This window comes from Micropterus salmoides, unplaced genomic scaffold (genome assembly GCF_014851395.1).
Source record: "Micropterus salmoides isolate LMB-PRFRI ecotype aquatic unplaced genomic scaffold, ASM1485139v1 Ms_hic_scaffold_12, whole genome shotgun sequence".
NCBI classification, from domain to species: Eukaryota; Metazoa; Chordata; class Actinopteri; order Centrarchiformes; family Centrarchidae; genus Micropterus; species Micropterus salmoides.
Window position 1 is genome coordinate 1,987,061 of NW_024040263.1, and position 18,224 is coordinate 2,005,284.

The 18,224-nt window shown below is 41.9% G+C and overlaps 1 non-coding gene across 1 annotated transcript; it reads right to left on the minus strand.

The window, feature by feature from the left end:
• Positions 1-5,981: 5,981 nt before the first annotated feature.
• On the minus strand, positions 5,982-6,053 carry trnac-gca. The gene has a single exon. It is a non-coding gene; the product is annotated as a tRNA-Cys (tRNA).
• Positions 6,054-18,224: the final 12,171 nt, after the last annotated feature.

Sequence of the window (18,224 nt, forward strand, 5' to 3'; positions counted from 1 at the left end):
GAGAAGTAGTGACAGCTCTGTGCAGAGGGGGTCCAATTCGATTTTTTTGTCATGGGCCCCAAAATTCCTGGTGGCCCCCCTGCTCGGACCAATCCTTTTTACCCTATATATTCTTCCTCTGGGCAGAATTATCAGGAACCATGCCATAAACTTTCATTGCTATGTTGATGATACTCAGCTATATCCAGCAATCAGGCTGGATGATTCAAATGAGTTAGCCAAACTTCAAGTGTACATTCAAGATGTCAAAGCCTGGATGACCTATAATTGTCTTATGCTGAACTCAGACAAAAGTGAAGTTATTTTACTTGGGCCCAAACACCTTCGAGATGTCTTGTCAAATAACATTGTTATGATGGATGGCATCGCGCTGGCCCCCAGTACCACTGTGAGGAACCTGGGAGTTATTTTCAATCAGGACATCTCCTTTAACCTGCATGTTACACAAACTTCACGAACTGCCTATTTTCATTTACGTTACATTGCTAAAATCAGGAACATCCAGTCCCAAAATGCTGCAGAAAAACTTGTCTACGCATTTATTACTTCCAGGCTTGACTATTGCAACTCTTTACTAGCGGGCAGCACAATCAAGTCTATTAAGCCTCTCCAGCTGATCCACAATTGCCGCAGCAGGTGTTTTGGTAAGAGTCAAGATCAGAGAGCATATTTCTCCAGTTCTAACCTCCTTACACTGGCTGTATTTAAAAAAAGATTTTAAAATGGTTCTACTTGCCTATAAAGCCTTAAATGGCCAGGCACCATCGTACCTCAAAGAACGTCTCGGGCTGTGTATTTAACCCTTGTTCCCCGAGAAGGGGAACGAGACTCACGACTCAGACGACACTATGGGAATGCCTCTGGGCGTGGCAGGGCTGAAATCATGAATGAAACTACTCCGGACACATTAGCTCTTTGCTATGAAGTAGGCAATCCAGGCGGGGCGAGGTGTGGCCGACCGACCCAGTGTCTCGTTCCACTTCTCGGGGAACAAGGGTTACATACGTAACCTGAGACGTTCCCCTTCGAGGGAACTCGAACTGCGTCGGTGACGACACTACGGGAATGAGAATACCCACTATTTCACGTCGAAGCCTCCGCCTGCCCCCCAGCGTGCAGTAACCTGTAGGCACGACTAAGAGGAGAGTGCACGGGTGCCGGGTGCAGAAGGAAGGTCCAGACTGTAAAACCGGATGAAAGTGTGAGGAGTGGCCCAGCCAGCTGCCTCACACAAATCCTGGAGCGAAGCCCCTACGAGGAGGGCCCTAGAGGCCGCCATGCCTCAAGTAGAGTGCGCCATTACGGCCATAGCTGAAGGTAACCCGCGCACCTGATAGGCCAGGGAAATAGTCTGAACGATCCAGTTGCTGATCGTGTATTTAGAAGCGGGGAGCCCAGCCTTGGGGGACCTGAAACACCTCCACCGGGAGGACCTCAGAGTGTAAATACTCAGCACTCTGACCGGGCAGAGCAGATGAAGTCTCCCATCCTCCGCCGTCACATGAGGTGGGGGATGAAACGCCTGCAGCACAGTAGACCCTGCCAACCTGGACGGAACCTTAGGGACATAGCCTGGACAGGGGTGCAGGATGGCTCTGACCCTCCCCGGGGCAAACTCCAGGCAGTGAGGAGAAACCGAAAGTGCCTGGAGATCCCCCACCCTCCTCAGAGAGGTGATAGCGAGGAGAAAGGCCATCTTAAGGGTCAGGTGCTTGGCCTCAGCCGACTCCAGGGGTTTGAAGGGGGCCTCAGCCAGTGCTTCGAGAACCACCACCAGGTCCCAAGTGGGAACCCTGGAACAAGTCATGGGTCTCATCTCCCGGGCTCCACGGAGGAAGCGCACGACCAGTGGAAGCCTCCCCAGAGGCCCATCCCTCAGAGGGGCATGGAACGCCGCCATGGCAGCCACATACACCTTGAGTGTGGATGGGGAAAGGCCAGCAGAGAAACTCCACTCCACTCCCATAGTCACCGGACAGGTAACTGGGTCCACCGCTCGTTCTCTACACCAGGTGGCAAACACATTCCACTTCAGGCCGTACGTCCTTCTCGTGGACGGGGCTCTGGAGCTGAGCAGCGTCTCGACTGTTCCCGCCGTCAGGCCCGCCTCCAGGAACTAGGCCCCCTCAGGGGCCAGACCCACAGTCTCCACAGGGCGGGGCAAGGGTGAAAGACCTGGCCCTCCTCAGGGGGACCTGCCATGGCGTATGAGCCTCGGCCACGTCTGCACCATGGCATCCAGCCCTAGCGGGGCTGGGGGCGAGAGGGAGAACCACAGGGGACAGTGCGTAGTCTCTCGAGACGCAAACAAGTCCACGTCTATGGGGCCGAACCCTTCGCATAATAACTCCAATAGTCTCCATTCCCCGGGCCTCAGCCCCTGTTTCGACAGCAGGTCTGCTCCCTGATTCTGGGTCCCAGGGACATATGTCGCTCTGAGGGACAGCAGTCTCTGCTGGGACCACAGAAGGATCTAATGTGCCAGTTTGCATAACGGGCGTGAGCGCAGACCCCCCTGGTGATTCAAATAGGCCACCACCGCTGTGTTGTCGGTCCTGACAAGGACGTGGCGACCGCGGAGAGCGGGCAGAAAACTCCTCAGAGGTCTGAAAACCGCTAACATTTCCAGGAAATTTATGTGCCAAGAGAAATGATGCTCCTGCCAGGAGCCTCTCGCAAAGCGGCCGTCCATGACCGCGCCCCACCCCGCAAGTGTGGCGTCTGTCGAAATAATTGTCCGGCGACATGACACTCCCAACATGGGACCCTGGGACAGGAACCAAGGCTACCTCCATACTGACAGGGAACGAAGGCACCTGCTCGTAACCCGTATCAGACGGAACGGATTTCCCCTCGTGGAGAATCCCTTGGATTTTAACCACCACTGCAGGACTCTCATGTGCAGCAGGCCAGAGGGGATTACGCTGGACGCTGCCGTCATGAGACCCAACACCCTCTGAAAGTGTTTCACAGTGATGGTGCGGCCTAGCTTCACTCTGGTCACCGAGGACAAAATGGACCCGACGCGTGCAGGCGACAGGTGGGCCCATATCGTCGTCGAGTCCCACACCACGTCCTGGTCTGTTCCATGATTTACACAACTCATTGTGTAAATCAGGAAAGAATGGCGAGGATCGACGCGGGGGTGGCGCTCGGGCTGCAGAAAAGCTCATAGAGGTTACTGCCGGCCCGCGGCTCCTACCCCGCCTCTCATAGCTGGGCTCCTGGAAGTCATCCTCCATGATGCTAAGCACGTCTAGCTCCTCAGAATCAGACTGTGCAAGCCTCTCCAAACTCATACCTCGGGCGGGAGAAGCCGAGAAACGGATTCCCGAATGGGGAAGAGAGGAGGCGGAGTCAGCAGACGAGGAACGGGAAAAAACCTTGGCAGTCCCGATACCCTCGGAGATGTAGTGCTGGGCGCCCCGTGACCGAAGCCGCCGCGCCGCCTCAGCAACCGCCAGGCGCGAGCCACGGGGAGAGCGCATCGCCGTCTTGGATAAAGAGAGCCGCACGGGAACTCAGCACCCTCAGGGGCAGGGCCTACTTATTTTCCCTCTCCTGCAATTTAATTATACAATTGCTACAATGTTGTGGTTTATGTTCCTTATTTACGAAATTTATGTAACTAAGCGCTTAAATGTATTGGTTAATATATGTAATTTAGATTTCATATATTAATATTTTTATATATTATAAAATGTATAATATATACATTGTCATCTTCCTGTAATTGTCTTAAAGTGTATTGAGAAAGTTATTTACCATTGTGTTGTATCGTGTTGTATTGTAATGTATCATTATTTTGTCGCACAACATTGCATTGTAATTGCAACTCCTTGTATCAAACCATACCATGTTGCATCACATATCATATTGTCTTATCTTATTATATCACATTGTGTCACACATATACTGTATCATTTTCTACTATATTAGATTACATCACATTGCCTTAAACTTAAATGCATAATAGCATTTTGTACTGCATCACATTATATCACATTATACTTTATTTATCCTCTTGTAAAATAAGATTGAATCTTCTGAAATTTCTGTGTTGCATATTTTTCTCTCATTCTCTAACCCTGTAATAACAGTGAGCATCCACTTTCACCTCATTAACCATACTTATAAGAATTAACACCAAACTGTCAGTCCCACACTCACCCTGTAAGCAGTTTAACACAGCACAGCACATTTTGTCAGTGTTGCATGTTTTCCCTGCAGTTCATTATAGTATGACAGATGCCATAGGCACAATACGTCATTTGGTACACTCACTTCTTAGTAGTGTTTTATGTGTGCTCTTGTATGTGCACATGTTTGCATATGTGGGTGGTTGTGGGAGTTGCTGCCTCCCCAATGTGTGTCAGGTAATTTTCCTCTTTCATGTCAGATATTATGAGACACTAAAGAAGGTCAAAAGTCACCTCACACACATATTTGCTGTCAGTCTCTCTTATTCTCTCTTCCAACAGTCATGGTATGGCGGAGAAGAATTTTCTAGTGACAATAATGTTGGGCGTTGGAATGTTTTCTTGACACAAATATGATCTTGATGCTAATATGCTATGACATGCAAGTCCGAGTTTTGGTATTTTATACCTCTTTCTCAACAGCCATTTGGTGGAAAAGCAGTATCTCTGCTCCTGTGGGTATAGTTCAGTGGTACAGCATTCAACTTCAGATCAAGAGGTTACTAGTTCAAATCTGGATGCCCCCTACTTTGGACTCCATGTTGTGTCGGTGTATTTCACAGCACCTGTGGTCCTTCCACTGCCTCTATGCTGCTCTTTTGATCAGTCCGTAGACCGGCAAAGTTCAGCTTTAAAGTAAAAGTATTTATTGCCAACAGGTCCTTTTGCATATCATTATAGATCATTAGTTTGTGTGACAGTAGTGTATAACTTTGGTTGTGTTTAGGTGTAACATTGGTATAAATTATCGTAAAAAATCTGGACCTCACTCATTTCTAAACGTTACAGCCCTGGTTTTAGTGGACTCCATGTCGTTAGCTGTCAGAAGTAAGTGGATCGTTTTTATGTGAGGTTACTACCCCTTCAGACACAGTCCATAAAAAAGTGATTTATTTCATTTAAAAAAAAAAAAATCATGATTGCCCCTTCAATGACTGATTTTTGAAGTGACGCGATGTTCTTGAAAGTGAGTTGGAATGACCAACTTTTGATACTGAAAAAAGTGGAGGACCAGAATGTGGGGCACAGATCTAGATTTTTATCAGGTGATAGCTGCCCAATCAATGCTTTACTGATCTACTAGTATTTTAAGCATTTTGCATATGTGGGTATAGCTCAGTGGGAGAGCATTTGCCTGCTGATTAAAAGGTCCCCAGTTCAAATCGGGGTGCTCCCTTCATTGCCATTTTTAAGCTCTCCATGGGATCCCAACAATCAAGCTTCGGTCCCAAACAGCATAAACATGCAGAGATGAAGCTTATGCTGTGAAAGTGCTTTGAGATGATACATGCTCAGGGGGAGAACAGCACAATATTTGTTTTAAAATAAGTCACATCACTGTTTCTGCCACTACCACTGAGTTATATCCTCATCACTGTTTATCAATCATGAATTCACAGTAGACCTAGATAGATTGCATGACAACTTGAGAGCTCTGCATCATCCAAGTCAGATTCAATCAGACTGTTCGAAATGATCATGCCATTTGGTAAAACAAACATTTCTATTTAATTAGTTTCTGAACTATGGGAATCAAAGCTGACAGCTCAGTCTGTGTTGGCCTTGCAATTGGGGGCATTTGCCTATTTACAGGAAAGCTTTACGTTTATATGGGGTTTCGTGTTTGATACTGAAGAGGTAGATTGTGGATAGAGAACTTGCACTGCGACTGGATGCATTTGTCTTTTAGCAGGAGCCCTACATGCTGCCTGTGCATTCAGTTGTTTTTGTGAAATCTGTAGAGCTGGAGGCCCATGGTCAAAAGAGAAAGGTTGCCTGTTTAGGGGGCACCCAGACTTGAACTGGGGACCTCTTGATCTGCAGTCAAATGCTCTACCACTGAGCTATACCCCCTCCTAATAGACACTGATCAATCAACAGAATCAATCACTGAATCTAAAACAATCTCATCACTTACACAGTGAGTGATATCAACACAATTTGTCATCTGAAAACAGGATCTTTCATGCTTCTACCTCGGAGCAAATTTAAAGCATCAACTATTTGTTGGCAAGGGACACCCACAGTTGAAGATCTTGATCTGCAGTCAAATGCTTTACCAATGAGATATACCTCAAACAGCAATGATCTTGTTTTCCCACAAAATGGGTGCGCAGGAAAAGTTATAGCATGCCATACAGCCTAGGGCTTGAATTGGGATGGTAAGGAAGGAGTGTCTTTTGGCATGAGACCCACTGAAATATTGGCTTTTTATAAGGAGGAACAAACATGTTTGCACTTCCGGCTCACTGTAGTTGCTTGTATTTATGTCAGTTGATGGATAATACACAAAAGTGTAGCAGTTTGTTAGGCTCTATAATAGGCAGAACAACCCTCCATATGAAGGTGTGTAGATCGATAGTAGAGCATTTAACTGCAGATGAAGAGGCCCTCTGTATAAACCTGGGTACCCCATAATGCATGATATGGCAAACTTTGCCCTCTCTTTATCATAACATGACACCTCTGACCCCAAATGTGTCTTCAAACATGGGTCTTAAAGAAGGATGGTTGTAAATCCGTTACAGTGAATGCTTCAGATGAAGTTCATGAATTTGCCTGTTTAGCATTTAGTGAAATCAGTGCTTGGAATGAATGATTACAATGGATTTCAATGTAATTTAATTCAAGATGACAACACTTTCTGTTTTCTGCAAAGAAAAAAAACATTAGCCTTTTTTAGTGCTGGACTGCCGTTAAAACCTGTCATCTCGTGGTAGTCTTGATTCAGCTAACCTCATATGATTTCATGGAAGACACTTGCTATTTTGAGTTCATAAGAGCGTGCAGTTGGTCAAACGGTCAAAAAATTGAGTGTGGAAATGTGGCACTGACACTTCTCATCCTCAATTGTCGCCATTTTGGCTACGGATCAGTAGGGGTGGGACCACCAACTTATCTTCAAACTTGTGAAAATTGTACTGGAGGAAGCTGCAATGTTTGTGAAAAGTTAAAGTAAGTTCATTTTTATTAATTTTTAATAAAATTGAATTGAAGATGATCCGCCCGATCACAATTCACCATTAACAAGAAGAAGAAGAAGAAGTCATCAAATGTTGTGCACCTGTGTTTGATATAACACCTTTGAGGGGCTTATGAACTATACTGCAGAGGGAGCAGGAAAGCTTTCATGTCCTCCATCTTTATAAACAGTGTACTGTCAAAACGATGGCAACGGTAATGGAATTCAGAAAGACAACAAAGTGGAATATCTGTAATCTGGAAAGACTAGAAACTAAAGGAGGGAATTATTGTGATGCAGAAAAGGAAGAAGAGTAGTGGAAGAAGATGTTAAAGGAGGATGTGGATGAAATGGAGATGGTGAGGAAGATGATAGCCATGATGATGATGATGATGATGATGATGATGATGTGGCGCCGTACTGCTTAGCCTCCTGTTCTGGAAATTGTACTCATACTGCAGTCAGGTGCTGTGGCTAAAAGTGTCCTTTAAATGGCACATATATGTCAATACAGATGAAGATGATGTCCAGTCATGCTGTCATGTGTTTATCACTAATCAAATCATGCTACTGTACAGGTCCATATAAAGTCAAACAACATAACAACTGCATCCGCTGTTGCCACAGTAATGAGGAAAAAACGTCTGCTACATTTCTTCCTGTTTTTTCCCGTGGCCAAGAGGTCCAATTCCCACATGACTTGGGAAAGCTGGACACACACACACACACACACACACACACACACACACACACACACACACACACACACACATATATGCAGAATATATCAGTGCTATGTAATGTCAGTGGCTTTGGTACTATACACAAAGTCTAGACATTTCCTGCTATTCTAAGGTGCCGGCATCCTTCTACCAACAGTTTGATCTATTCTTTAAAGTTATACACATACAGTGGAACTGTAGAGCAAGTGCATGTACAAAAAAAAGACAAATGTGAAATAAAAGTTTTCACATTTTTGAAAATGTATGGACGCAAATAATACCTCTTATATCTGTCTAGGCAATTCATACCACATTAATTCAGAACGTTGGTTTTCAAAGTAAAATAATTCAGAGCTTTAAATTAAATGGCCTGTATTTTGTGTTGTGAGCTAATCACTACCATGCTAGCACTATCCAGCCACAAAGCTCAGCAAGTTATCTGGCTTTCAGCAGCTAGCTGGCTTTCAAAAAGCCAAATCTTGCCAAAAGCTTGCCGGCTTTTCACAAAACAAGCTTGCTTTATTTATCAGGACTCGCCAGATCCTTGTTGTCTTTAAGGTAGGCACTGCCACAATTGTGTTTTTTTGAGGCTATTTGAAGTCTTTCACTTTCAACGTCCATACTGGTCTTTTTATATATACTTCAACCCATTACCGCGACTACAAATCAGGTACACATTCTTCTGTAAAAATATGCAAAATATTTTCACGAGATGTCTCCTAATTGTTGTGTTTCTTAATGAACATATTTTTGCCTGCATGAATGTACAATCATAAAGTTGTATCATCAAGTGTATGTGACTAAATCACAAAAAGCGGTTGATTTGTTCATCCTAACTTGGATAGATTGCGAAGCCCTGTGATATTGTGATTGTATGTGAGCCTATGTCGGGATGTGGAGGTGTATCTGAAAAGCAGCGTGTACTCTCATACCGCTCCTTCCTGTATAAATAAAAGGTGGTCGTCAGTGTTTCGCACTCCTGAACCTGGTGACAGCCATGTTCCACAGCTGTTCTACGCCCGCTGCCTCATTGTGCTGTTTGTATATTTAGCTGCTCCGTTCCACTTCCTTTGCTGTTGACGGTGGGAAAACACACAACAATTGGGCTATGATTCTGCCCTCCCTCCCTCTCCTTTCCTTTCCTCTCAGCATCTTCCCCCTCCTCACCTTTTCCTCCGTCATGCTTTCCCCTGACTCAGTGCTCCCTCATTCGCTTTCCGTCTCATCAAAGCATTCTTTGAAAATAAAACTGTGAAGTGATTCACAGAGCCACAACAATGCCAATGGGCAGCGACGTTTTTCCAGATCACACTTAGAATTTGATTAATCACCAGTTTAAATATAAAATGAGGGCCCAAAATGGAATAATAGCTTGTAAAATCAAAACAAGAGACCAGGAGGGAAACTTACAATGACAATTTGGCAAAGTTTCTTGCTCATACTTTACTATTCTTAGTTCCATTGTAACTATTCCATTGTTACTTCAGGGTACAACAACTTGTTTTTGCACCAAGTCATGCTAGGTGATTGATTCAAAAGATTACTGCTCACTTTATTTTCGAAAGGGTTCATATACTTGGTGACGCACATGCTCAGATCAATGACTGATGTTGGATCAGTGAGTTTTTTGGATCGTTCAACATCACAAACCCTCTCCAGGACAACCCACATGGGATCGATCATACCCCTGCCACGGATGTAATGGAAGTAAAACTTCCTTGATCCATGTTTACCGAACTGACGCTTACATACATTTTTGACATAAATTCATGGAATCCATTATTTATTGATAGATATGTAATTATTGATGTCTTCAAATAAATCAGACAGTTTCTTCCTTTGCTGATATGATGATGAAAAGGTTCCTCCCTGACTACAGCTGCAAGTTTAGACAATGCAGAATTAAATTGTATTTTCTTTGCCCAGCTGTTCATTTCATCATACAATTAAATCTTCATGAATTTATTACCCTTTCACTGTAAAGGCCAACTCTATCTCAGACACCGCCTTTTCAGTGTTTGTGTCTCCAATCGCTGAATCGACTGGGGTGTCTGCATTTTGCAGCTGGTAATCGTCAAAGAACCTCATTAGTCTGAGTTTCAGTGAGAAATGTGTAGTGTCTTGTAATCGTCTGAATGCTGTTTCAGATTCCCAACAAGGATGAAGTGAATGCATGTATTTTTATACTTGAAAGACGTTGAATTTTGGCAACAAAACTCATCTAAATGTGCAAAATGGTTGCCTTTGTCCAAAAGTAAGTAATCCCCCACCAGAAAGCCGTGTGGCATTTTTACATTTTAGTTTTTGTACGGATTAAACAAATAAATTATAATCCACAAGTAGGGAAGCACCCTTGCAGGGGAGGATTCCTTCTACACATGCACAATGTGGTAGTTACGACCAAATGAAAGTGGGCCTATTGGAACCACAGGAGCCTCACCTTTTACAACTGTGCCCAGTTTGTTGATACCATGTATTTTAGGGCAAAAGTAAGCAGAAGTAGGTAGAAGCAGAGTATACTGTATGCTAACACTAACACTTGCAACTGCTCAACACTTGATCGCTCATCAAGTTGACTTTTGACACTTTGAAGTTGATTGGCTGTTTGGTTTGATCACTGACACACTTGAAGACAGGCAGTTGCTAGCCTTGACCTTAATTAACTTTTGCATTGGGTTTACATTCAAGGTTGGTTCAATCTCTGCATGTTGAAGTGTCCTTGAGCGAGACACTTGTGTGTAGTATGTTGATTTTCTCTGCATTTTTGGAGCATGCAGCCAGGCATTGTAACCTGTGTTTGTACAAACCTGGTGTTGCTAGTGTGACAAGTTAGAATAGAACACATTAATAATTTGAGTTTAAGTTAATTAAGTATAGTAAATTAGATGTTAGTGATGTTTACTGATTTTAAAACGGTAATAAATTAATTTACAGAAGTTCATAAAAATTACCATAACCATAACATTGGGTAATGTAGTCAAAAACGTCATCTGATTTAAAAAGGTTTAAACGCTAAAAAGGTGGTGGTTTATCTTCTGTTTATTTTGTTTTTGATTGTGTCATTTGCGAAGTGTTAATTTACAATCTACAAGGTAATCCTGATCTAGAATCCGGAGACACCTTCCGCTTCCACCCACATGCCTGGGGATGTTGTGGTATTTTCCTCATTAGAGTAAAAGTTCTCGCTGAAACATCTCTTTTCACTGATTATTCCTCCTCATTTTCAGGGGCGAAACACTAGGAGCAGGGAAATTCCTAGCGTTTGCACGTTCCATATAACAATGCTTTTCTGAAAACATTCTTGATATTTTTGCAAGTTGGTGGTTATTTGTGGCATGATTGCTTGTTGCTGGGTGCAGTCGTCCCATGTTTTTGTTTATCATGCCATCACTGGACTAAGATGTTGATGAACAGTTACCCCAGCAAAGCAGGTAGAGTAAATAAACCTAAAAGCTACAACCAAAGGGTCTCTGCTATCAGGAATAATCTTTGCTGAAAGACCCAATGAAGATCTAATATACCCTGATATAGTCAGATTGGTCAGAATGAAAACAGTATATGTTGCAGAGGTCGTGTGTTGAGGTCATGACCTGAGTTTGAACTCTGGCGGGAGCTCAGCAGCTGTTGCCTCATCCTGCAGCTGGTTGCAGTGACAGAGGAAGTTGGCAAGAGGAGAGGAGGAAAGAAATTCACTCTATTAATTAGATCAGGATATTGGACAGGAAGTTAATTAACACTCTCACACACATGCCCAGTGAGGTTTCAAAAGGGAAATAGTGAAGTGAGAGGATAGGGAAAGGAGAGGAGTCAGAACCAAATAAGTGGAATGGGAATGATTGGAAAGATGCAGACAGATAGTCTAACTCAATATAAGCAGTTCTTACCTCTTTTAACTAAATGTGAAACCTCCTTTGATTACTTCTGTATTGGTTTTCTGGTCAGGGGAAAAAATGTGTCTTTGTTGCTGTAAACTCATTATAGCTACCAAAATTAGGTAAGTCTGAAACACATTAAAACCAACTTTATCTTTGTCCCATGTTGACACACTTACTAAGAGTACATCCATGTTAGGCCAGTAGAAGCATCTTTTTCTTTGTGTTCTCCGTTCAGACAGTTCAATAACGCCTCCAGAGTATGATTTTACCTTGTCATATTGAGGCTAAAAATTTTTTGGAAAACAAAACATAATTTTGTGCAGTAGATGTTTTTTGACCTACCCGGTAAACATCTTGGGACACACTGTTGCGGCAACCTGACAACTTGGTTGGAAATCACTCCTCCAAGAGTTCTTGTAGTAAAACTGCAAAAGTTTTGAAGACCTAAGAGGCAAATGCTTTGGAAGATTATTTGAGCTGGGAGAGCTACCTCCGAATATTCAAAAAAATGTTACATCACTCAATTCAATAACCATGACTGCTGTTCTCCAGCATTAATTTAGTTCAGTGGCACAACTTTGTAACCTACAAATGAACTAAACTTACATTTTTACTTTTGCATGGATAGTGCAGGCATGTTCGTCTTTGGATTTGGTGACAATGAATCAACCTGCCCAGATTGCATCAATTCTAACCCGAAACTTGGTTGACAAATGCAGACTAGGGGCCTGGGCTACTGCCTCTTAAATTTTAATGTTCTATTCCAGTGCTTGTTTGCTGCAAAAGTTGTCTGATTGAAGGACATTTTATTATTAATTAAATCATTTGAAGCAAGTGAATTTGCAAAGATAAATAGTGACAAACAGCAAATTTACAACCATTAAAACATTGCAAAAATCAAAAGTTTGATAATATACATGTTTTTTCTTCAGTCTATCTCTTGTACTGCAACTGTTCACAAGTCTGTGGCTTCTGGAATAAAACCAAACCTGCTTCTATTTGTTTTACGTGCAGGCGATCTAAAACACATTCCTTTCATATGTGTCATTTTGGAAGGCACTGAAAAAAGGCCTACTTCAGTGATAGACAACTAGTGGCCCCAGGGCCAAAAATGGTGAAAGCTGAAGTCTTCCCTTTTCATGTTTACATCAAAACTTTTACATGAGTTTTCAGAAATCTGCTATAGATAACAAGGCAGTGTGTAAAAACAAGGCTCATGAAAATGCCAATAAATGTGACCTCATAACATCTAATACTGTTCCAGAGTGAAGAGAGGCAGCCTATTGCAACTTTGGTGCTAAAATGAAGTGTAATAGAATCAAGAGTGTCAATTTGTGTTGAAAGGGGTGGGGACATAAATGCTCAGATTAGGGACATGACGATACAAGTGTGTCACGAGATTTGATGATAGTCGATTTACTATTGCTATACATGTCAGAGGTCGCACGCCTCTGGAGCAACTAGGGGTTAAGTGTCTTGCTCAGGGACACAATGGTCTCTCACACCAAAGGCATAGTCTTATCCATTGTGCCATCGCCAAACATTAATTTATGGTGGAAAAGTCTTTATTTGTATATAAAGAGAAACAAAAAATTCACCTGGCAATTGTAAATATAAAAATTCGCAGAATACAACGCTGTGATCAGCTTTTTTTTTTTCTTTTTGTTTCTTCTATATTTAAGTTGCATTGAATGTTTTCTTGTTGTGCAAATAAACCTTTCTCACAGCATTTTCATTTGTTACATTTCTTGGTGCTAGCTATTTTTCAGAACATTTTAACAAATGCTTTCAAAAAGTGATGGGGACAAAATCAGCCATTTCAATATGTGGTGGGACATGTCCCATGCGTCCCCAGTGTAAATGACACCTATGAATAGAATAGCACTTAAATAAATTAATTTACCCTATTTGACAGAATTCAGACAACAACAGTGCTTTTATCCAACCACAAATAAAGTGAGCCTGTCACAACTCTCCCGCTGTGACATGGCTGGGATTGTCAGTGTGAGTATGATTGTGTTTTTGGGTGTGTGTGGCTGGCTGTTGTGTTTTTTTATTCATTTTTTGTCACTCTGTCTTTCTCTCTCTTTTGCTGCTCCCTCTGTTTTCCTTCCCGGCAGGTTATAGCAGTGGGCGTGACCTGTGGTGGTTCCAGGGGTTGGTTTCCACACGGTCTGTACCGACTGTGTCCCTCTGCCTGCTTGCCACGCCAAACTCCCCTCACTGACCATCCACACGGAGGATTTCCCCAGCCCCTGCTCTGTCCATTCTGAAGTTGCTGTAAAATAAACTGTTTGAACTTACTGGCTCTAGTCAGCTTCAGGGTTCTGTGTTGCCATCAGAGCCACTGTTTATTTTGATTGGATAACTTCAACACAGAATATACTGTACGTACATTCACATATGAGTCAAGTTTTGCAGAATGAAAGAAAACAAAATTTAATGAATATTAATTATTTATTTATTTTAATTTAACCTTTATTTAATCAGGTAAGCCGATTGAGAACAACTTCTCATTTACAACGGCGACCTGGTCAAGATAGGCAAAGTAGTGCAGAACAACATTTAGTTTCACATAAAAAACTAAACAAAGACAAGTAAAATGTGGTAAAAAGAGGTTAGTAGTTAATGAAATGTCATATACAGTGAATTGGTATTACAGCACACAGAGATAACAGTTAAATAATCTATGATAACATAAGTGGACTTATACAAAATAAATACTGATATGCCAAATTATATAAAAAAAATAAAGGGCAGAAATGATAAACAATACAGTAAAATAGATATGTTTAAAATTGGCACGTGCAATGACGTCAATATCACAGCCAGAAGGTCTTTAAAAGCTGAGAGGGAAACAAGAGTTTGTAGTTTCAGAGTTTTTTGTAATAGATTCCAATCATTGGCTGCTAAAAATTTGCCAAAAGCGACCAAGAGAGAAAACTCTAAACTTGTGCCTAATAAAAATTTTGTTGCGACTGTGAGAGTCAGTGTGCTCCGTTTCTTGTAAGCACCAGTGTCATTGTGACCTTTCACTAGGCCAAATGTGGTTGTATATTTTATATTTCAATTAAAAATGAAAGCTGCAAGCAGCAATATGAGGGGCCCTCTCACCGTAACGCGTTTTGGGGCGTGTTGCGGCTGCGGTGCAACGGCAGGAGGCCGGGGAACGCTGCTAGGAACTATCTTGCGTTTTAGACAGTTAAAAGTCCCTTGCTCTGTCCCCTAGGTGGCGCTAGACAACACCTGCTAATTATTTGTTGTGTACTAGTACCAGAGATGCTCACAAGTCTTTGAGCACTCGTGGTTATAATGAATATTGCATTACCTGCTGCGTTCAAACCAGGTTGCTAATAAAACTGCATAGCTAAAGGAATTCTGTAACTGTAACCTGTTTTTCACTTACAGAGCACAACCATGTAATGTGCAAAGCAATTAATGACAGCTTATTAACTACTGTATGTCAACACATCCTCCAAACTCAAACCAGTGTAACGTTAACTAAATAAAACTGTAATGTTACATGATCAACAATAAACCAGTAACCTGTTTGCAGTCAGTGTTATTAATTAACGTGATGGCAGCCAGCGGGACGTAAATTATATTAATCAACTGCCAGAAGTTTGGGAAGTAAACAAACGCTCATTCATCTTTTCATAACGACTTTTCATAATGACAGTTGGGGTTAACCTTTTGAGGACGAGTCTCAAGTCACTGTGTGCGACTTAAGCAGGACTCAAGTCAAAGTCTCAAACTCGAGTCCCCATCTCTGACTAGTACATGAAGTGTGAACGCTGTGAAAATGTCATGTTAATCAATTGATTCTGCACGTTCAAATCAAAATGGCTGACTTCCTGTTTGGTTTTAAGTATAACTCCAAGAGACGTTTTTGTGTGTTTTAGGATGATACATGTGCCACAAACGTTTTGTTCATCTAGGTGAAACAGGGCACAGGGTCAGCATCATTGAAAGGTCACTTTCTGTTGCCAGTTGGTGGCGCTATGACTTTGAGTGTTTGTTAATATAAGGATGTGTTCAGGGTGGGACTGTCATCATGCATATAAATTTTGGTGCAGATGTGAGTAATGTAACCTGTGAGTCGCTAAAAATGACCATTAATTGGCCAACTTCCTGTTGGGTTTAGGGCATCAATCCCAGAGGCTGTTTTTTATGTTGGGACATCTGCAACAAAAATTTTGTGCAATTCGGTGAAATGCGGCCCAGGGGGCTGCTCTGTGGGGGTGCTAGTGAGCCATTTTGCCACGCTACCGCCTGAAAATTATATGACACGTACCTTTTCGCCACCCTTACATTTTGTGCAAAGCTTGGTGAGTGTTTGAGCATGTTTAGGCCGCCAAAAATGTGAATCATTTTGGACAAAGAAATAAAGAAAGAAAAAAATAATTCCTTCAGTTTCAATAGGGTCCTTTCATGCGTGGGCCCTAAAACTAAATAAAAAAAAACCAAAACTGCTTTTTCCAGTGTCATAGATAGCTGTGCATACTGGCTTCTACATTATTTCACCTGCACACATACACACACACTCACAGAGTCACATGCACAGGACATCTCCTTCCTGTTGAACATACTGGGAATTCCTTTTTGTACATTGAGGACTGACAGCAAGCAACACTGTAAACCTGATACCCTTTCAAGTTATCACACACAGACACACACATACTGTACATTTACACGCAGGCATTATTGAAATGAGGGGTCGCACTTCACCCTGTCAGTGACAGCAGTGTGTCCCCAGTGTGTTTGTCAGTCACTACGTACACTGTGCATGAAGGTAAAAGGTCATCATTTACATTGGTACATGACTGTGTGTGTGTGTGTGTGTGTGTGTGTACTCCAGGAATAGGCCTGCTTCCTCTGTCTTCCCTCTGCAGGGAGGAAGAATCTACTTTGACCCCCAGCTTCCATGGCGACCCTTCCAGCCGTGACCCTGAAATGAAAACACTGAGCTTACTGGAAAACAGTTGAAGTATACTTTGAAAATGTAAGCAGAGTTGTCCTCTGGTCAGTGATCTTCCCAATTCAAGACTAAACATATTTATGAGATACTTTGAGGCAGAGTGGGATGAAACTTTAGGACAGCAAACACATGAAAGATGTTTAGATTTTGCATGCATGAGATTAGATGTGTCTGTCCATATATTTTTAACCCCTGCTAAATAAAAGACATATTTCACTTTCACTATACAGACTAATGTATGTACAGACTAATACATAAAGTTTGTGACTTGCTCATTTTGTTAGAGATACTTTGTTGTAATGTTACATTTGAGATGCCATGGATAAAATGTTGTACTAAAGAACTATTTCTAATAATACAATGCCAGAAAGTCTAATAATACCACCAGTGCATTTAGACATTCAAAGTATATCTAAGTTATGTCCTTTCCAACACAGCACAATCACCATAATTTGCTTCCAACATCAGTCATACCCTTTGCAATCCAAATTATTTCAGAGCATGAAACAAACATGATAATTATCAGCTTGTTGCAATGTGTGTGCCTGTAGATAGTTATCATGTTACGGGTAACAACAGTGGTGGTGGCTGCAGCTTAAGGCATATTCAATTTGCATATTCATACTGTACTTTCTAAAATTCTCAGTAACGCACGAGATCTGCTCCTCAGCTCTGTTGTTACCGAACAGGTCATGCTGACAAAATATAATTCAATGCAGAGTATTGCCACATCTTAAATGTATCTGTGGGGTGTCTTTAATGAGTTTCAAACTGTATTCTTGGTTTTATATTTAACACTATCCTCTCTTGATATTGTTTCCGAATGGCACCCTAATGGGTTTGACGTTTGAAAGATCATTTTCGTAAGGGTGGAGTTGACCCCGTCTGCACAATTCAAACAGCAGAGTGGTCAGTGACGGTGGTAAAGTGATTTCAAAATGTCATTTTCCACATTTTCCTCTTTGTTTTGCTGTTTGCCAACCCCCGCCCTTCAATCCAAACAATAATCCAAGCAGATTACAACAAACGCTAGTGTTTTTTGCAAAACCATTTGCCCCAGGTCAGACTCATAACTTAAAAAAAAAAAGTAGTTGGTTTTACTGATGATGTAATGCACTTTCTGCATTTTACATTAGAGGTAGAGAAAAAGACAAAATATGTTTTCAAAACTAAAATCCATTGTGGCTTAAAATATTCCTCTTAATATTATGATCCAATAAAGATTGCTCTTGTCTTTCTGGTATGGTTAACAGTGTATTGATAACTCTATATAACTAAATCTAAATGTTTAATGTTTTCTGTTGATGTAAAATGTTTGTTCACATCATCTTGAGTAGAATAGACCTTTAATTCAAAGTATGACCATTTGAAAACACTTTATATTCCTTTAAAGAGAAAAACATTATGTTAACAGTATAAAGGCTTCAAACTTTCCCTTTAAGAGCACCCGTGGGCGCTAAGGTCTCCTTGCTCCTAATAAGGAGGTGA